The sequence below is a fragment of the Ambystoma mexicanum genome, chromosome 8 (genome assembly GCF_040938575.1).
Source record: "Ambystoma mexicanum isolate Mex_15411 chromosome 8, UKY_AmexF1_1, whole genome shotgun sequence".
Classification (NCBI taxonomy): domain Eukaryota; kingdom Metazoa; phylum Chordata; class Amphibia; order Caudata; family Ambystomatidae; genus Ambystoma; species Ambystoma mexicanum.
Genome location: NC_090929.1, coordinates 1,350,381,489 through 1,350,404,138, shown reverse-complemented (window position 1 = coordinate 1,350,404,138; position 22,650 = coordinate 1,350,381,489).

The following is a 22,650-nucleotide window of genomic DNA, read 5'->3' as shown; positions in this document are numbered from 1 at the left end:
TATTTTTCTGGGAAATGAAGCACCAGATACAAGGCCAGAAACAAAGTCAAGAACAAAGTTGTTTTAGCAGCAATTCTGTTCAACACTTTGCTGTGGATATGATATGATATGATATTTTATTTGTATCGCGCCCATACACCAGTGTTTCAGAGCGTGACAAGGCAAGGGAGGAGAAAACAGGGTATGACAAAAACAATGATCTTACTAGGCCCAGTGGCATTGAGAACATGCAAGTGTAGGGGTGAGGGATGGGGGAAAGTGTGAGGAACAGGGGAGGAGTGGAAAGTGCTGAACACATGATAGAACAACAACAGGTAGTGCGGCCAGCATGTGGTAAGTGGCACAATAAGGTGTAGACAACGGGCATCTGCTAAGTGCTGGAGGGGACTGTAATGTTGCAGATACAGACTCAAGTTCAGGGGTTGCCAGGAAGCAGTGCAGGTGTGTGGCTGGGAAGCAGAGATCTGGGCCCGAAAATAAGAGTGTAACCATGTGCCCTCTGCCAAAGCAGACAGATTAGCAAGGTAGAGGAAGAGCGAAGGCAGAAGCAAAGAGGAAGGTCATAAGGTGCTTCTGGAACCGAAGATGGTTCTCCTCAAGTTTCACAGAGGCAGGGAGGTTGTCCAGAGCAGGCCCCAGCCGAGGAAAGGGATCTACCCCCAACTCATTGCTTGGAGAAGCTACTGACCCTGAGAGAGTTGGAGGAGAAGGAGCGAAGAGCTCGAGTAGGAATGTATTTACAGAGGGAGAGTTGAAGGTTTTGTGAACCCGGTCCTCAGAAAGCCTTGTGGACAATGCAAAGGATAAGCCTTTGGACATTTTTTTATCCCAATGATGAGCCGGTAGTTGAATGTTTCAACCTTAAATAAACCCATACTCTACACCCAATGCATAAGACAGAGGTAAAGAAGATGTGGGAGGAAAAACGAAATCAAATCAAATCCAATCTACCACCTACAGTTGGCCTAGTATGTAGCTCTAGGTACATACACTATCAGTGACATATGAATCTAGGCTAGTGACCCCAAATATGCACTTCATGGACACCTATAGGGACCTGTTTAGATCCAAGATAAAATGTTTTGCTCAAGGATCACTGTTCGATCCTGAAGATCATCTAGAAAATCTATGTGACGTGGAAGACCATGTATGTTTTGTGAACTATTCTGGTAACTTTCTTTTCTATATGAACAAAACAGTGCAGTGGTTAGACACAACCCACTGAGAGCATGGTCCTGCTCCTTTACAGAACTCACCACCAGAGTTTAAAGCACAATTCCCTTACGTACCAGAGACCCAGGTGAAAGGGGAATGGATAGCACAACATTGATATATATTCCCCCACACCTACAAATGGCAAGTTTATGTGGTCTACACTCTCTGTGGTCAATGATAAAACATTCTATGCCACAATGTCATGGGGGTGAATCTTGGCAAGCAAATGGAACTGACACGCTGGATGTAGTATGCAAAAATCCAGATTTGATGTTTTTCCTCAAAAACACACATTTTGAGGTAATGTGTAGTTAATACCATTAATCGTACCGTTTATCTACATATACATATTGGGAGGCCAAGGAAGGTGGCTATTGCTCGACCACTAAACTGCTCAACAAAGCAATAAAGGAAGGCAGATATGAGCATATTACAAATGTCTCAGGCATTCAAGTACACTTGAATCTTGGAGGCAATGAATGTCATAAAAGATATAAAGGTCTAAGCATAGGGCCTTACACAGTGCGGGCTTCACTAAACATTTCACAAACCAATGCTATTTCCAAATGCAAAGCATGCCAACTGATAGCAAATCAAGCACCTTCACATGAGGTTGGTAGTGTAATAGACACTTGGGGAAGGTCAGGTAATTGGTTTGCCATCATAGACAGGATAAGTCACCTAGAAATGGCTATGGCCAAAAGGTAGGCCAATGAAGCAGAACGTACCTGGAAGAAATCTGTCCTGGACATCCAAGGACTGGCTTTACTGTCCATTGAGATGAGCCATCTTGTAGCAAGAGCATTGTAGTAGGGAATTTGCAAACTGAGAGATGTGGTAGTGGATATGGTGCATATAATTAGGACTCATTACAGGATGAACAACAGGCAATGTTTGAACTTCTCAAGATCACAGACTTCCTGGACACACTCTCTATGTGTGTCCAGACTAATCTACCATCAAATGGCCAGAGAAGCTGCCAGACCTGAATCTATCAAAACAAGCTCAAAAACAGGTAATTTAAGAATCCACCTACACTTTGCTGAGTGTACTCAAGAAAACATGCCATGGAATATTGGCATAGGTCAATGACTTATGGACTTGTTCACAGAGCATTTTTCAATGTGAATGCTCCGTTATAAAATGCTTCTGTGAATCACCCCCTTAATGTCATGAACACTGCATAGGATCCTGAAAATTCCCATGTCAGAAGGAACATGTCTGCTGTGTGAAGAACTACAGTCATGGGGCACAATGCATCTAGTAGAAAAGCAATGAATACAAACTCTCTATGAGTGCCCTGCGCCCATGCCTGTGTGACTCATACAATACAACTATAGTCCCTGAAGAATTGTGTGGGAACACCCCATACAAGGTGTCAGGACATTCTCAAGATCAACCCATGTGAGCAGAATTCGAACTCAACCCAATGCATGCCGAGTGGAATTTGAATGGAAACCTTCAGGAGCAAAGCTCTACTACTGCCTAATGAATCCTACATGGTGCAGTTAAATGCTACCATATGTGGTGTGACTTTGGAGATTCACAGTTTAATTACTGTTTCAAGAGTGGTAAACTGTTGCAGCATAATTCTTCATCCACCAGTGTCGACTGAGCTAGTGCTTTTGAATTGGTCTGTTAGTGAAGCTACCACCACTGAAGTACACAAAACTATCAAGCATGAAACAGAGCACTGCAATTGGCCAAAGACCTGCTGGAGAAAACACCAGATTGGCCAATTGTAAAGCTCTGCTCCAACAAATGGAAGCTCCACTCGGGGATCTATCACCGACTGGCTGACAAAGACATTCTCCTTTTTCAATCCATTTGAAGAGTATCTTGGATTTTTTGGGAAATGTAGCCATTGGGATAACACCTGTTTGCCTGCTTGCTAAGGAGACAAGTGACAGAAGCGGCTGCTGGCTAATCCTCTGTGAATACGCAGTGTAGCTTGATGTCTCCCTAGTACCTTTCCTCTAACCACCTTTGCTGTTATGACTGCTATAACTGCTGAGGCACTGCCGAGCCGTTGTGAGCTGTGACAAGCTGATCTGACTGAGTGAGGAAGTTGACTATACAACTGAGGTGCCTCACATTGTGGATCCGGTGTATCGGAGTGGAGGTCCACTTCGTGAGAATATCAGCGCTATTGGGTGCAACATCAGACATCAGGCATCAGGTGAGTCATTTGTCACTAGGCAAGTCAGGCAATCCACTGCGGAGCTCGATACTGGGCGATGAGTGCATCCTCACCCTGCAGTGGGTGCTGAGCTTGGGCTGCCTAGGGCTGCCACTGTGGCTTCCGTGCAGGCTTTGATTGCCCCAGAGCACCTGGGGCACTGTTTATATGTGGAATAGTGCTCTGAATGTCTGTTCCTCTCGTACCGGCTGCCCCTTATTCCACTACTTCGCTGTCCCCATGATAGTTACTTGATCTGGATATTGATATCAACTTGCAACGTTCAAATTCAGCCTATTGATATCTTCAGCCTCTGTGCGTGATACATTTTGGCAGCTTGGTACATATCTCGGGGCTACTCAATCACGGACTAAGCTTTAAAGCTTTGTAAGCTATTTAATTGCATTGCTTCTCATTGCATTCTCATTAAAACATCAGCTCATTGATACATGTCACATTTGCGTAGCAGAAAACAGTGGAACCGCAGCGCTAATTTCCTGAAGTATTCTCAGGTGTGTGACTCGGAACTGCCAGATACAAAAATGGGCAAGCATCAAGGGCGTATCGCCCGGTGATCACAAAAAATGACTGGCAATGCCCGATCACTCCTACTGATTAAATGAGTGATAAAATACTTCCCCCAGCCTCCCAAGCATCTGTATCTTCATCTCCTATGCGTTTGTAGGGTGCCAAGGGTGAGAGTGTGTGTGACTAATGTGTCTGGGGCTCAATGTCCCTCTGAATCATCCGGGACTGTTAAACTAAGTGGGGTGATTGCATCGAGCAGTTCAACCATGGTTCTTGATAAGGATATAGACAAAGTAATAGGCACACATCCAATTCCGTACAAACCTGTAAACAGGAAAAACTGTCTGCCTAATTCAGTCTCAACTCCTAAAGGAACTGGATGTGTGGCAATTTGGTAATCATGAGATTCAGATGGATGCTTATGACTTAATAGTGATTGGAGAGGGAGGGTTGGCAGTCTTTCCCTGAGGCCGAGGCAAAGGTACAAGTATTCTAATCACAGTAGATCTGAACTCGTGTTGCCTTGACCTAGGACCTGGGATAAATGGGCTAAGCTATCTGGGAGTGAATGGGAAGAAATGGCTAGACTTTATTAATGACTGGGACTTGATTGTTTGTAATGGAAACCTTAATGAAGACCTTCAGCCCTCATCAAATTGGGAGGGAAATCGGCGAAAGACGATCATTAACTATATAATTCTGTCTAGAGAGCTCTTTGATGCTTCTTCTTGGATGGAGGTTAGGCCTAGTAACAGAAGCACCTATGTTGACTTTGAGAATGTTAGAGGATGTCTCGCAAGATGAAGGTGGGTATGATATAGACCTAGCTGTGAACATGGGGGGAAACTGGGTGGTTACTTTTAAATGAATTGACAACAGTTTTTGAATGTTTGAATCAAAGGAAGAATTGACAAATCTGTGTTAGCGAGATACCTTTTCACACTTTCTACAGGAGTTAGAGAGACCAGAAATGATTGGGGCAAATGAAGTCCCATGGCTAAAATACAGGTTTAACTATACAACCTTGTTTCAGAAAAGGGAACTGAGAAAACACCTAAGAGCCCTGATTAGGGAAGCCATTTACAGGGATGCCTTAGTAAGGGAAATTAAAATCTTGTCTAAGGAGTATCGTAACTGGTCTAGGGCCCAGCGATATTTAAAATATCAACACCATGGCAAACTAATGTTAGAAACTCTAATTGCAAAGAAAAATGTCATTTTTGGTCCCTAGTAAATGGCAGTAAGGTCTTGCAATCAATCAATCAATCAATCAATCAATCAATCAATTTGTTTCTCCTAGAGCAGGCTTTTGCGAAAGGCATCATGGCGCTTACACTGAGGGAACAAGTAGAACAGAGATACCAGAAGGAAGGGAAACCCCTATGTAAAAAGAAAGGTCTTGAGCTCTTTCGTGAACGATGCAGTCAGCATTATTTCTTACATGTACGGGCAGATAATTCCATAGCATGGGCCCATCTTCGACCCAAACTAATTAATTATCGGATGACTTATAGTCAAGTCACTTCCAAAATCTTTTTGGGAAGATTTCTTGTGACATAATGACTCCTCACTTGGACTTCCCTTGGTCCCAGTGTGTCTCTCTTGAGGTAGGTTATGAACTCATTATTAAATCTTCTAGTTCTAGAGCTGCTGGACCTAATGAGATGTCCGATTCCATTCTGAAAGCTGATGTTGATTCCTGGTCTTTGATACTGCACCTACTTTTTAGTAATTCTGTTGCTAGAAGGAAGTATCCTGAGAGCATGAGGTCTGCTGTTATGATCCTCATTTACAAAAAGGGTCATGGAGCGGATCCTAATAACTCCTCCTAGATACATTTTAAAAAATGAGGGGTGGTACTTCGAGAGTTGGAGAGTTGGGCAGGTAGAAGGGGTATCTTGGACAGGGCTTCTGATTGGTTATTTATAATGCGCTTAATACCCAGAGGTATTGGGTGGGTGGTGAATACACTTAGGGATAGTGCGTGGTTGGCAGGGAACCCCCCCCTGTTTATGTGGCCCTGGTGGATCTGAGCAAGGCCTTTGATACCGTCAAAAGAAATCGTTCATGGCAAAAGTTTAAGTCTTAGGCTAATCCATTGGGCCTGCTGGCAATCCTATTCTATTTACATCAGAACACTCAGATCTAAGTCCGACTAAACAGTAGCGGGGAACTCTCAAAGCCAATTCATACAGAGAGAGGAGTATGGCAAGGCTGTATCCTAGCCCCCCTTCTCTTTATTGTATACCTGGCCAATTTGAAGGACACATCAGATAAACATGCACTAACAAGTCCAAAAATTGGCATGCAGAGAATAAGCTGGATCGCCTGTGCAGATGATGTGCTGCTTATTGACTTTTCCCCTAGCGGTTTTCAACATTTGCTGGGAGCAGTGAGCATTTACGCATCTGCTAACGATCTGGTAGTTAACCCTGAGAAGACAATCATTATGAGATTTTGTAACAGGAAAATAAATCTGTATCATATAGTTGGTTTATGGAGGCTAAACCGATATCACCAGTAATATAATAATTATACCTAGGTTTCAAGTTAGCAGCACATCCAAAGGTGGGCTTTGGGAAAGACAGGTTAAAAGTTTAAATAGACCAATTAGCTGCCAAAATGAAAAATCTGAAAGTCAACTACTGTCTCTTTTCCCTTATCCCCTTAATAGAATTCTACAGGGGAAAAATCATCCCAACCTTATTATAAGGGATGAATGTTGAATCCCAGGCATGGCATTTGGACTGGGTCCATCTAGAGGGCAGGATATGGAAAAAGGCCTTGTGCCTTCCCATGTTAACCCCTATGGTGACGCTCCGATAAGAACTGGGTCTATCGTCCCTGAGGATGGCTCTGGAATGAAGACTCCTGCAATTGTTTCGGCTCATTAAGTCACCTAAGGAAGATTCTCTTTATGAGGAATTCTCTGAGGAAAATCTGAAACATTCAATCTGTTTATGAAAAGTTTGAGGAAGAGCACATCTTCAATCCTATCAAACATCGGTAGATCAGTCACAGACTTGGTTGAGAGGCCAAGTAATGTGAAAATGGCTCTCCACAAGTCTGAGTAGATTAGAACAGTTGACCGTATGCGCTCATTATCATTGCATGCAAGCCTTTCATTTGTGGACATATCAAGGGGATACATTTCCAGTTTACTTATCCAGATTTACGAATGGACGATGTTGAGATGACATGTTGAGATTTAGGCTAAATCTACTCCCAACTGGAGACGTAATATCTAGTAAGTACAGACAGAGGGTGGACAAGAATGAGTGCTCTTTTTGATATCTAGAGCTGCGCCAGATATTGTACCATGTTTTGATCGAATGTCATGGAACAAGAGTGAAAATTATACCATCACTGCAGCATTTTGTGGGTGACCCGGGCTGGTTAAAGACCATGAATTTTTTGGCATCAACTGTCCTCAGGCCATAAAACATTCTTGACAATGGAACTTGATAAATGATTAAAGATGCTGGAATTGTACAAAGACTATCCCTGAGGACTGGGCAGTAGAGGTGTATTTTATTTTATGTGTAAATATTGTGATTCTGGATATGTAATTGTTTTTGTATTATGTGAACAGTAAAATGTGTGGCTGTAAAGCATTTAATACATTTTGTTTTAAAAACCTGTGTTCTACACCCTTACAGCTGGAGTGTGACAAGTAAAAGAGAACACTTTCAATGCCCCAAAGCAACTTGTTTCCTGCCTAACAGATGAGAACTGTTTGGAGCTTTTCGTGAGAGCCATCTCTGATTCATCATTGATAGTCAGTGACTAAAGATTGTCTGCTGACCAGTGTCTGCTGCAGCTGGCTCTTCTCAATAAGAAATGTTTATTTTTCTTTAGTACCCGGCAAAGCTAATCCAAGGGATACACTTGTTGTGGATTTGCTCATTTCCGAGCCATACCACAGTGTAATTCCATGGACGGATTGCGTGCATCGCGTGCCTGGAGTTGTCGTCTTTTTTTTCTCCAGGCGACCATGGAAAGTGAGAAGGGACCACATGTAGTCCCTTCTCCCTTTTCCAAGGTGGGCATTTTTTATGTTTACTTTTTTTCAAGGTAAGTGAATGACAGCCATGGAAAGGGAAAAGGGACTATGCGTACTCCCTTCTCTCTTCCATGGCGCCCATTTTCTTTGTTTACTATGGCTGCAACAGAAACAGAAAACGGACTACTGTTTCTATCTGCAGCGGCCATTTTTTTGTTACTTTTTTGACCTTTTTTTTATCTGCGAAACACAACACATCTCATAGCCAGGAAAAAAACATAAGTGACCTCGGTCTAACAGGCCGGGGTGCTAATGGCAATAAGCCCCTCGATGGCGGGCAAGTACCACCCATGGTAATTCCCCCGGGCCTTCGTTAATGGTGTTGCTACGCTCGGGCCTGTAATTATGGGCCCCGGGGGTATTAACTTGGGCGGTAATGGGCCGCCGCCTCAGGGCTTATTCCCTCAGTATTTAGTATCTAGTGAAGATTTTGATTGAACACATTTTTTGCGAATATGTATTCTGTCATGTTTTACATGCTGTTTTGTCTCTTCACTCCCATGATATTCCCATGATACCTATGATGCCTCCACAGCTTGCTCTATGGCTCATGAGGGGGTTGTATGCAATTTCCCATGTCAGCCCATATCAGCCATACTTAAAGCGGTATGTGGTGTGAGCGGTAGGCCCAGTCTTGATGTTGACACAAAGTGTAATGCAAACACTTTCATATTCAGTAAAGGGGAGCCATGAGCGTTAACTTAGAAATAATGAAGTAGAGTACATTAGGTTGTTTTCAATAGTCTGTGCCGGGCACAAGTGAGCCTGATACACTGTGATTCTCTTCTATAAACATAGCTGTTCATTGCTCTTCAGACCTTTTCTGGGAGAAGCGCCAAGTGTTCTAATAAATATTAAACAAGAGATAACAAGGCAATGTGGAGGAACTACAAATCTCTGTTTTAGCTGAGGTTTCAAGCCGCACTGGACACTTTTGTTGGAAAGATTCCTAGTGCTGGATGACAATGTCATTCTTGCTATAGTTTACACAAGAAAGATGTTGGTCACTGTTTTTTGTTTGAAAAGATTTCTACTGCTGGATGAACTTTGGCAGTTGTGGGCGTGGAACCATGAATGCATGAATAGTATAAATAAATCTGGATTCAAGCCCCAGGAAGCTGTTTGGGAGCAGTTGCAGATGGCTGGAAGACTGAAGAGAGAGTGCAGGGCTTTCCAGAAGGGACGGACAACTCCCTAATTTTTCCTGAACTGGATTTTAAAGCCACTAAGCTGGATTCTGGCTGTTTTGAGGCATTGTGGGTCTCATCATGAGTTGGGCCTTAGCCCTTAAATGCAGTAGTAATACTATTACCACTGCATTTAAGGGTTGACCCAAGCATGAGTTGGGCGGCAAGTGGGAGTGTTACCTTACCGCTCGTTTTCAGCATGATTACTGCCAGCGCGATTACCAGCGGTGGTAATAGTGCCCCAAACCCATTGGGTCCAATAGACCCAATAGACCCAAGGGGGAATGGGAACCTAGCACTGTACGGATACTTGTGATCCAGCCCTAATAGCACTGGACCGAGTAGCAGTAACACTATTTGCTCTGGCAGTATCCCAGCGGTATTACCACCAGGATACTGCCAGGATACCTCCAGACTCCTGATCCAGAGACCTGTTCACCTTTGAGCATAACTTTGATATTGATTGATCTGCATGGAGAACAATTTTGTTTTTCTTCCTTAAGGCACATCAGCTAACCACCTAATTGCAGACACCTGTTTCTGGATTGGCTATATGCTGACACCATTAATACCAATCGATATGTAATTCATTTTTGAAGAATTGTATCCTATGTTTGACACTTCTTTGATGAAAAACTCCTGGTACATTTACAGGTGGCTTTTTAATATTTTCGGAAATTTTTAAATGTTGTAATGTGTCTTTCAATTGTGGATAATACTAGGCATCCAGTCTTCACCATCCCTCTCCATTCCCTACCTGCTGCTGTTAGTCTGTATGAGAGGCTGTTTACCCTTTATTAATATCACATTAAGAAAGGTACTCCATAAGCTGGAGTTGCGTGGTTCCTTCAGCCACAGAGAAGTCCCTTCCGATCCCAATCCACACATCTTGGTTCACATAGTGCCATATGCAACCAGCCCACATGCAAGGTATCATCCAGTATGTTGGAGCCCATCTACACCTAACAACTCATAGGCTTTCAAGGAACTATGAGCTGTATCGAAGTTGCATTGCGTCTGTTAATCCTCCACCAGTTTCCTCCAGGATCACTGCACATCCAATAATCCAGAATCTTGACTTAATGCTTCAGACCACATATTGATCTCAGCGGCTCATTTAGGTAATCTTGAACATCTCTACATGTGATATCCCACTCAAATCCTCAGTCAGCAGATGTTGTATTCAATATAATACTGCCATGTACATTTTGTGTGATGCTGCTTAAATCTCCTATCACATGGAGGTCTCCCATTCTTGTATACATGTTTGATAGCTGTACTCCATGTATTAGTCCTGTAGCTTTCTCCAGCAACTAACTAGCCAACCTTAACCTCATGTCCTGCCCATAGTACGAATTCCAACCTCAAGCTACCAAATTGAGCATGCCCCATATCACCTTATTTAGCCGTTAGCATATTCTTTTGTTGTGTCAGGTGTGTTGCTACTCGTACATAACATTTAAACAAATAATACATTACTTAAATGTTCAGTATTTGGAGAAAACTTGCATTGATCTTAATGTGGTGTAAACTATTGTCCATCATTCTGGGAACATTCCATTGCTTAGAGCTTTGTACCAGGGCTCATTTGACTTTATTAGAATATAATTACTCAAGAGTGCATCCTTGGTTGAAGGGTGATAAAGAACACATTGAATAAGTATGCAACACTTTTGCAAACAGGCAGTTATTCTAGCCAGACAATTTCCCCATCACTCAGGCAATGTTATTCCACTAAAGGTTTGGCATGCTCTTTATGTCTAAAAACACAACACTTTCTACTTGGCTGACCTTGGTACTCCGTGTCTGCTATACACTGCTTTGAGGTTATCACAGTGTCTACTAGGTTAGACAAATTGCACAAAGTAAAACAACTCACTCTTGAAGAACACTTTCCACATTTCAGCTTTTTTATCACTTTCATGGTTCCCTCTAGTTGTCTAGCTTCAGAGCACGTGAACAACCCCACTGCCTGTTGCAGCCCCTCCAGCTAACGGTCCAAGGCACAGGGCAGCTCCTGTAGAAGCAGCTCTAGATTTCTTTGGCCAGTGGTAGCCAGTAGAGCCTGCAGCCATCAACCAGCAGTGACTTGCAAGGTCAGCATGGTTCGAACAAGGGGTACAGCCATCACTCCACCCCACTAAATTGACCTACCATTCTTATTAACCCATTATTACTTCATTGCTTATAGTGTGATGCACCACAATCTAATGGTAAACTATGTCTCACATCTAGGTAGATTGGGTTAGCCAGCCATATCTTGAATTTAGACTGATTGCTTTGGTAAATCATATGTTTTAAGAACTACTGAATTTACTGTTTTACCCCATTTTAGGCCATTCTCTCTGTCCAGGTGTCCCATATCTAGGTGTTACTGCATTTCCTGTTGTTCCCCATTTTACGCCATTCCCCTGTTCTCCATTTTAGGCCATTCTCCCTCTATCCAGGTGTCCCAAATCTAGGTCTTACTGCATTTACTGTTGGTCCCCATTTTAGGTCATTCTCCCTCTATCCATTTGTCCTAAATCTAGGTTCTACTGCATTTACTGTTGTACCCCTTTTTAGGCCGTTTTACCTCTATCCAGGTGTCCCAAATTTAGGTGTTACTGCATTTACTCTTGTTCCCGATTTCCCCATCAACAGATAATACTTCAGGTGATGGTGATGCTCGCTGACCTAAGATAGAGTGTGTTGGACATTCTGCAGCATGGTGTATTGTTGGTCACCAGTAACTCCACAGAGGGACCTTGCCATCCTGAGTCTGGAAGTCGTTACCATGATGTCTCCGTATAAACACCACACTACAGTCGTTGAAAGTTTTATAGGGTGCATTGCATTCGCTTAGCATTGCTTGCTGAAAATGTGTATAGACTAGCATGATAAACCTCACCACACCTGGCAATATTGTAGTACAACATCATCAAGCAAATGCACGTTTCCACATACCAGTGGCAGTTCAGGTGATTATGGTAAGTGCATCAGTTTCCCAGTGAGAATCCCTTATGAACTCAAGCCAATTTTCCTCTCTATTTTCTGTGGCTCATAACATATTTAAAATGTGCAAGCATTTGTCTGGACACTTCACACTAGTTTCATAATAGATTTTTGAGTTTTTGTTTTTCAAGATTCTAGTTTGAACTTCTACTACCACCACTGATTGTAGGTGATAGAAAACATGGAGATGTTGCCTTCCTCTGGACAATGTTTTATAGCTCCAATTGCAGGTGGGGACATTGACTGTGAGAAAGACTCCCTTCTCCATATCTCATTTCCTTTCCAAGATGCAAAACAAAGTTCCAGCTTGTGGTGTTATACAGTTCTCAGCTCAACTGAAAAAAGGTAAAGTTCCAACTCCAACATCATTCCTTATTGCCCATAACTAACTACACAATTGGGTCTCTGGAGAATGCCTCCCTTCTCCAGGTATCCTGTGCTTGATTCTTTCACAGTGCCCAGGGAATGACTCCCTTCTCTGGGCCTTCCTTGGCTTTGCTTCAAGGTACACATGGGTCAGGGAGTGTCACTTTTCCCCCCTGACCTGGGTTTAGAGGTACACAACACCAGGCTGGATGGCTTCCTTCCTCTGGTCTCTTTCATGCTCTTTGCCACAGTTCACGAAGGCCAGGGAATTGACTCCCTTCCCTTGGCCCTTCTCAGGCACTTCATCAATGTTCATCGAGGCTGGGGGAATTACTTGCTTCCCCTGGCTATGGTGTACCAAGAAAATGTCTCTCTTCTCTTGGCACTGTATTCTCACAGTTCCTCTTCACCAGGGGGTATTATCTTCCTCCCCTGGTCTTCCTTTCACCTTTTTTTACTTGGCTGTCATTGTGGGTCCCAGACCCCTAGGATTCTACTGATTTCCTTTGGCAGACCTTATTCACTCTCCAGCCAGGTGTTGTGCCAAAGAAGAGGATTTGCAATGCTCTTCTCAATTGGGCATGTGTCCCAGCCCTGTACTTCTATAACCAGTTGCTCAGCTCGGCCTGGCTCACTCCTATGCCAGGTACTCTGCTGAAGAAGAGGATATATAATGCTCTTCTGCATTGGATGTGGGTCTCAGACTCGTAGTTCTCTTTCTAGTTCTACTTGGCCAGGTTCACCCACCTGCCAGGTACTGTACCAAAGAAGAGGATTTGTGACGCTCTTCTTAATTGGGTGCAGTCTCCAGACCTGTACTTCTATCACTAGTTGCTCTGCTCGGCCTGGCTCACTCTAATGCCAGTTACTCTGATGAAGAAGAGGATCAATGATGCTCTACTCAATTGGGTGTGGGTCCCAGACCCGTAGTTCTCTTTCTAGTTGTTCTGCTTGGCTAGGCTCACCCCTCTGCCAGGTACTGTGCTAAAGAAGAGGATTTATGATGCCCTTCTCAACTGTTACGAGTCCCAAATCAGAGGTTCATACCCCTCAAAGGCCCTCATTACGACCCTGGCGGAAATCGCGGTGCAAAATGCATCTTGGAGCACGGCGGAAAGCTGCCGATACCGCCATGGGGGTTGGCGGATTTTCCGCCCCATTCCGACCTTGGCGGGGCGGTAAATCCCCAATCCCCATTTTACCCTTCCCCATTCCCATTTTTGCCCCATAGGGTATAATGGGAGTGGGGAAGGCGTTAATTACGCCACCGTAAAGTACGGTGGCGTAATTAACAACAAGGTCCCGTAGCGCCATGGATTTCTCCGCCCGGAAAAACCAGGCGGAGAAAGGCTCCATGGCGCTACGGGAACTCGTAGTAGGGCGGACGGGTCCGCCACGAATACCGCTGGCGTAAACCCACTCCGCCAGGGTCGTAATGAGGGCCAAAGTCTTTCTAAACCCCACCAATATTTCTGACAACCCTTGTACCTGTAAGGGCCTTGCTGGTGGTGTGCAGCTTTGTCATGCCTATGGTCGGGTCTCTGCAATCTTTGTTCTCCTTCCCATGTGCTAAAATTGCTCTGAAGCACTCTGCTCCTCACCAGCAGAGCGTCTACCTTTGACCATGACATCCAGTGGTCTTCTTCGTCTGGATGTTAGCTTGCAAAGACCGAATGGTAAGTGAGCTTCCCAGTCGGTCGGTAAGCCGTCTTCAAACTCCTCTGCTTTCCTGCTCCCACTATCCCGGCTCCTACAGGGAGGACCTCTTTCTGGGTTCCTCCAGGGAGGGTTGAACACTCTTTTGAGTCACTCCTCACTTTTTATGCTCATAGAGTGTGCATTAGTTCTTCATCTAAGTACTGACATTGTCAATCTGTCCTGGGTTAGTTGTACTCGTCCTGATCCCAGTCTTCCATTGTACTTCAGGTAGGTAGTCCCATCTCTTCCTCATCTCAGTGTTTCTCACAAGGGTAAGTTTTTCTACCCTACACAAATACATGGAAGTGTGGTGAGCTAATGTGCCCTGTATAGTGCACAGGGTGAGGTAGGTTGTGGTGCAATGTGGAGATACCAGGTTCTTCCTGGATAGTCATCCCTAGTCCCATAAGGGGCATCCCTCCCAAGAGATCCACCCAATGAGTACCAGCCAGCGGGTGAATCTCACTTAGAAACAGGCGCGTTATAAATGCCATATCTTATTATATCACCCCCAGGTGAACTATTGGGTAGAAGGATCACCTTTGTGGCCTCATGGGAGGGGGCTCCCTCGACGGACGAATAAGGAACATCCAAGCATTCATCACACTCCTGAGTAACATTCACTGTAAAGTATGTTCTGAGTTCACTATTTATGCTCACTGTCACTCTAAAGAATTGGATGAAATTCCTTAATATTTCCTTGACCTCTGCTTGTGTCTTGCATTGTGAGTACGATAGGCTTCAATCACATTTGAGAAAATATTTAATATGACCATTGCATATTGCCGAAAAGTCACCTTTGGAAACTGCACTGTAACTTGGTCACTGGTGTCACTGATCAGAGGGTGCAGTCCCTGGAAAACACTTGTACATTCGCTGTTGTTTTGCTGTTAACACACCAAACATTGCTTATGCTGCTGTTTCACAACTTGTGAAAAAGTGATTCCATGCCGCACATGTGCAAAATAATGCAGCGAGATACGGGCACCACTAAAATATAATCTCTTGATTGCCAGAGTTTGTAGAATTGACATCACATCCTGCTTTGCTGAATGCATGTTTCCCTGAATCTGCAGCACATTTTATTATTTAAGCAATGTCATCAATGGTGAAATAGAGGATAAGTGACTACACGTGGGGAAACAAATACTTTGCCTCTCTAGCTGCTATGTCTGTGTAAACACTGGAGGGAGTATAAGTGAGTCTGCTACCTATATGTTATGGGATAGGCACAGAGCACCCCAGCCAAGGCTCTCACCTTGATAGAATGGGCAAGCAGCCAGGTTTAAGATTTCAGGAGGCGATGCAGGCTGGTTCTTAAGTACAGTGTTTCCCCAAAGTCCCCACAAAGGAATGTCCACACACTATGTTAGGTGAAAACACAGCTTTTTTCATATAAGAAATGCCTTAATAGATGCACTAACTGCAGACAGTTTTAAATAGGCATGGGTATTCTTAGGTTAAGTGAGGTGTAACTGCATAGATTTGGAAAGAAAGGCAGGTTAGTTAAGAACAGTGACAGAATGCTTTCTTTAGACTAAATATACAATTCTGTGTGAGGATCCCCCCACCTGGGCAGCCTGTATTGGAAAAGTTAGGGAGTAACTTATTTTGTCTTTTGCAGCCCCGTCCACTACTTTCATTTAAAAGGTTCTACCATACCAAAGTACCTGAGAGGCCACAGGACGTTAGGGAGAATTCTCAGTTAAGGCTAATCTCCCAAACCTAGTGAGTCCCCCAGCAGCTTCGCTGGATTTGTGGGGTTTATTTGTTTCTCCTGCTAAGAGTGAGACTCTTTTTCTCCCACTCTTAGGCATGATTTGAGAATGTCCTTTGACTATGTAATGTGTTTTATGGGCTATGGGGTCTTTTACTCCATAGGGCTTCATGCGTTTTTGGTATGTGTGTTACACAGCACCCTCAGTGCAGTAACACAGGGGTGTCATAGTGACCCCCAAACATAGACTCCATACCCTGGGACTGACTACTGTCTCCCAGGGCATGTAAAGTCACCATTGCCTTTACTAGTCTCAAATTGTGGACAGAACCAGTACAAACCATCATATTGTGGAAGTACTGCTAGGGGTAATTTGATTGCCCCTGGGTCTGCTCTCCAAGGGGGCACTGTCCAGCCCCCCCTTATCGAGTTTCTGGCTGGTGGCAGTGGATACCACGCAAAATATTCCCCCGGAATATTTCCTATGGGATTTTCCCATTAATTTTAAACGCACCACTTTTTGGTGCAATGTTGAAGATACTGCCGGGTTATTTATTTAATATTTATTCCCCGGTTGGGTCTTTGCCAGGACTCGTTTTAAAATGGCGTTTGTGTTCGCCTCTGAAACTCCAACCCAAGTCGAGCCCTTTGTTCCACTTTTTGGCGAACTTCTACACAGAAGCCCTCCAAATGGTGCCACTCTGTCTGAGGTCAACAGGATGTGTGGGAGGGGGATTAGGCACCCTGGACTGAGTTGCCTTGGCAACTCAAGTCGCACTCTTGTGTGATTGGCCCAGTGGTGAGCCGCCCGGCTCACCACTTAGCATGTTTGAGTGACAGCTAGGCTGATGAATGGAGGTTTTGCTGCATGAAAGCAGGGCTTTGGGGACTGGAACTTCAGAAGTCGCCACAGGACCTAAAGAATCTGAAGAGGGGAGAAGCTGAGCCACCTACAACGACAACACCACCAGTGGAGCCCTGCTGTACGAACTCACCACTTCCCCGACGACAGAGGAGATCTTCTTCCAGGAGTGTCTTCTTCCCCTTGAGCTGGTGGGACCAACCAGTTCGCCTTTTTCGCCTTCCTGGATCGTCTTGTGGTCGAATCACCTGTGCCAAGCACCCCGGCAGCCGGATAGCCACGATTCACCACTACCATGAATAAAAGGGTCATACCTTTTAACTGGGAAACTCCGCGGCTGGTTTCTTCCCTGGCAGTGCAACAACCTCCAGCTTTCCTCCACGTCGAGATCATCTCTTCCCCTGGACGAAGCTCTGACTTGCACCTGCTGCCAGGAACAACTGCCCCCGCTGGAGCTTTCTCACCATTTCAGGTACTGTGTCCCGCCTGGTCTCCCTTGCAACAGACTGTCCAAGGTGTCCCGTAAATCCTTGACTCTCTGTCCTGGGGTGACCTTGGACCTGCTAACATTACCTTTCTGACTTGATCCAACCTCTTTTGACTTTTCTGCAAAGACTTTGAGTGCATTTCCACTGTGTGATCTTGGGAACATTCCGCCTTGCTCTCTCCAAGAGTGGGCCTGGCCTATGAACTTTTTGCTCTACAGTAGACTCTGCCTTTCTTGACTTGCTGTGGTTTCTTAAAAGTGTGGTATTGTGTGCTTTTTCTATTCTGCCTTTTCTCTCCCTTTTTAAACAAATTATTGGAGTGCCATCTACGGTTACGCGCTCACCTCTGTTTTGCAAAATAAGTGGTGTCTTAACCTAGACTTGTCGAATAATTAACTAGGGAGGTGTATATACTTATAGTGACTGTGTTTGAACTTGCTTGACATATTAGTGCCAGTGTATTTTTTTCAAGTGTGTTTTTAAATCAATCATTATATACTTTTATACCAAAGCTCTGGTCAGTGTTTGCTTGTGCTACTGTATTTTTAGCCCTATTGTGTATACGCTATATACTGCCTAACTCTTCTTGAGAGAAGTCTGACTGCTCAGCCACAGCTACCAGGTAAATCTGGGTGGTGCAGACAGCTACCAATTGGGTTTACTGCTTACTCCTGTAGTCTTAAACGTTTTGCTGTGGTCCCTAAGGGAACTGCACAGGTTTCTCCCTAACACAGGAGAACAGGATCCAAGACGAATCCAGGACCCCTGGACTACTCCTGAGGCTAGAAGATGTTCTTCCTAGTCACAGTACCTTTGGTGGCTTGGCAGGCGAAGTGGCAGAGTTTCTCGGTTTCACTCGACGATTCTCTCTGAGGATGGACTTCCCTTGGAAGAAGGAGTCACTTGGATGCTGAGTCCAAGAAGAAAAATTGATCCATAGTCTTTCTGAAGTGAAGCAGTTTGGCTCTTTGTGGTGCTCTCCTTTGGTCGACAATTTATATGACTGTAGAGGTCCTGGGAAGATGAAACTTGCTGTGAACCCTTTAAAGACTAGAAAGATGGGAGTAAGACCCCTGGGATACTTCAATGACTTCGGCCAGCAACGGGCGCATAGGTCACTTTTGGTGTCGGGTTTCTGACTTTTGGTTCTTCGGTGCCCCAGCGAGAGCACAGACATCTGGATGGCTTCTGGCAACCTGGACTTGACCACTGGAACATACCTCTGACCCTCACCAAATCTGGACCCTCCGGATGTCTTTGCTGGATTCTGGTGGCGGGAAACCCACTGGCAGACCTTCCTCAGCACTCACAGATCCTGAACCTTCTTCGGTGGGAAAAGGTGTCCTTTGAAATGTTCTTAGGCAGTTTGGAAGATTCACAGCTATGGGTCTCCAGCAGCAATATGCCAGTGCACCCCCTTTTCTTGGTGGTAGACAGAAATGGCTTCCAGTGTTCACAAAATGCACCTCTGGTCCCTGGGTGACACCAATGAACTTCTTCAACTGGAAATATCCGGGCACTCCTCTTCAGGACGCACAAAGACCCTTTCTCCAGAAGGTAGGCACAGAGGACTGGTTTGCCTAATGGTCCCTTATTGCTCGGGGAGAGGACTCCTTTGCAGATCCTCTCTGGATCAGTCTTGGAAGAAAACAGCAGCTTTCAGATTAAAAAAAAAATCCAGCAGAAGACTTCTCCAGCTGGGCATCAAGGAACAGTTTCTTCTTGCATCAGCTTCGACTTCAGCTTCAGAACACATTTTTGAGTGAGAGATCCCCTGTTATTAACATTTGCTCCCCATTCTCTTCAGGCTGAGCCAAGCTCAGTCAGCCAATCACGCAGAAGGGCATTCATGCATGCAGGCAGCCAATCAGGCTCACAGGCATCCAGGCCATTCACTCTACCCAGACACCCTTAACAAAGAATGTGGATTGAGATAAGAACCCAGCTTTTCAGCACACTACACTGCATTCATGTCAGTTTCAGTCAAGGCTGTCTCAGTCATTGCGTCACACACAAAAACCTGACACCTATAACACAGAATGTGAGTTCACTTTATACTCCATTCACACAGGTCACTCCCCAAGGGTGTAGCCACAACACACATCCCCTGGCTGGGAAGGCTCCAGTCAGTCTGATAGGAGGCAGCTCCAAAGCCATACATGGTATTTCCACCCAACTGCCAGTGAGGAGGAAGGGACAAAGTCTGGGCTTCCCAGGAATTCGAGAAACAAGGTAAAAGGCAATAAAAACCAGGAGGCCACAGTGGCCATCTTGCCTTCCTTCAGGAATTCATTGATTCCTATGGCAGCGCTTGGGCGTCCCAAAAATGGAGGACACACAGAGCCACTGCCAAGTCAGCATGTAGCTGCCACCAGCCTATACTCTGCTCTGTGGGCAACACACAAGTGCCCAAAAACACACATAAGGGAAACAAGGGTATACTCTCATCCAGGGATGCCATAAGGGTAGACCATGGGGGTTGTTCACAAAAAGGAAAACAAGAAGAGCTGCACTGCCAGAGGTCCAAGCTGGATCTCAGGGGCAGACAACATAGAGAAAACACACACAGAGAAGTTGTAGGACAAGGACTAGGAGGCCCTCGATAAGGCATTTCCAGCATCACAGTCAGCAAGGGTATTTCCTTGATGTGATGCCATCTCTAGGGTTCTATAGTACCGTACATTTGACCACCAATAGTTCTTCGGGCAATATTAATGGATGGTGGAGAGAATCTTGATATGGGACATTCTTGATTGGAGTGCTTTCTGCAATCAAGAAGCCCCTTGTGTTCTAGAGCAACTCATATACATGCAAGATTCGAAGGCATGAATTGTGACCCTTTGCCCTTTGGCTAAGTGTATGGTCATGTTAAAGCAACCAATTCAGCAACCTGGGCAAATAATTCATCAGGGTGTTGCACACTTTCTATTACCCCATTTGAAGAACAGACTGTACCTCCTGATTTGAATTCCCATCTTTGATTTCTCAGACATAATGTATGCAGCTGATATGCTTAATCTATGGTTTTTCAATGGGATTTCAAACACATCTTGCAATATCTTGGTAATGGCTGCTGTTACTAAAAGGCAATCATGGAGGTCACTGTCTTCCAGATTTGTCAGCAATGAGGTAGATTTCAAGAATGAACATTGTATCATGGTGATATCTGCAAAATTGTGTGGGACAAGCTCATATTTCATAGGGGTGAAGCAGATAAACATAGCTTTTTTGGTTTTAGCAGTAATGTATTAATTGCATGGGGCACTGCTACAATTTGGTTTGAAACCAATGGCAAAATATGGGTTGAACAGCTAGAACAGTTGCTGTGAAAGACCACAAACAATCTGATAGTACAGCTGCAAATGGTTCTAACACTGTGAAATAATGTAAAAACTGAAAATCCCAACCTGCATGCTCATTTATCAACACTGCATGTGTTTACAGCCCATTTTCATGGCCATGCAATGAAAACAGCTTCTTGTAAGTGGACCCCCCCCCAAATGCTGTAATTGTGGCAAGCACCCTTTTGACTTATCGCAATGCTTCTCCCACTGCTCATGCCCATACTAAAGTCCCTAGTGTGTGCAAGGTAGAGGGTAAACCATATTAGCACAACAATTATCCATGGCGTAGAGTACCCAGTTTACTTGCCCTCACTTGACTTGTTGTTGTTGATGATTTGGTCAGCTTCAGATTAGGTTTAATATAAGGGTTTGTTAAACTGCTTGCACCAAATGCAATATCATGCCCTAAATTGTTTAACTTATCTTTACACAGATGGAGTTTCTGCTTTGGTTCTTCAGGCACTTCTCTGTGAATGTTGTTCAGAGCACCAATTTGTCTTGTTTACACACCTCCTATGAAGGCAAGGTAACTAGTAGGTCATGCACATATATGACCAACAACAACTGTCCTGAAACTTGTATGTAGGGTTCCTAGTGATAGCCTCGACATCCAAAGCATCGAACGCAAAAGCCTTGAATAAAAATGCATCGACAAAATGCATTTTTTTTCATTATTTCCCCCCCAGCCCTGTTTTTTTTACCACTTAAAACCCATTTTAATAAAAAAAAACTTTACCAACAAAAAAAATGCATTTATTTCAAGGCTTTTGCATTCAATGCTTTTGCATTCGATGCTTTGTATTCGAGGGAATCACTGGATACCTTATGTAGGACTTTCTTGAAGATTTGGGAGGACAGGGCCATACATTCTGTGTACCCTGTGTAAACCTAGTCCACGTGTACTGCCTGCCAGAATGAATAACAGCAAATTAATATGGACTATCTTGATGTAATGGAAACTATTGGAAAGCAAAGCACAAATCAGAGTTAGAAAAAATGTCAGCCATTGCTTGAATGCAATATGGATTTTAGATTGCTAGAAAAGATGCGAAGAGTGTTGTCGGCCCAACTTCAGGTATTGCAAAATGGGATTGTGACTAGTGACACCAACTCCCCAACACACTATCCTCCCTCCCTCCACCAACTCCCCACCACACTATTCCCTCTTCCCCTTCCCACCACCAACACCCCAGCATCTACGCTCATGGAAATCAGTGTCCCAGAGTCTTTCACAACCGGGCCCCCGCACCCCCTGGTGATCTTGTGTGCAGAATGCGCTCTGACTGTTGCTGTGGCGTGTCCTGCTGTGACCACTTGTGGGTGTGGTGGAGGTGGATGGGACAGAGCCTTTCCCCAGGTTCTGCTGATGTTGCAATTCTTTGCACTTCCCGGATGGCTTCTGCTAGTACAGAGATGCCTTCAGTCATTTCCCTGACCCGTTGTGAATACAGTTTCAGGGCGGACACATAGGCAGTCGTTGTAGCCCTGTTCCGAGCCATGGCATGTACAACCCTGTGGACAGCCACCTGGATACTTCCCTGCATTTCTTCTAAGTGTGCAGATGAATGTGGCCAATCTGCTCCATCTCAGGCTGTCTGCTCTCCATATCCTCCAGCTTCTGCAATCAGCATGCTGCGTGCTGAACTGTGCTGTGATGTGATATGACATTTATAACATGCCTATACACAAGTGTTTCAAGGCGCGACGAGGCAAGAGAGAGGGAACAGAGGGAAGACAGACAACGATCTTACTAGGCCCAGTGTCATTCAGATCGCACAAGTGCATAAGAAGGGGGAAGGGGAAAAGAGCGAGGGGGAAGATGGAGGGGACAGTGCAGTACATTGGATAAAAGAATAAATAGAGAAATAAAAATACGGCCAACTGGGGCAAATGCAAGGTAAGTGCAGGCATAAGTGCTGGTAGGGGGACTGTAGGGACACAGAAACAGTCACTAAGTGTGGGGGTTGCCAGGGAGGCAGTGCAGGTGTGCAACTGGCGTGGCCTGGGCC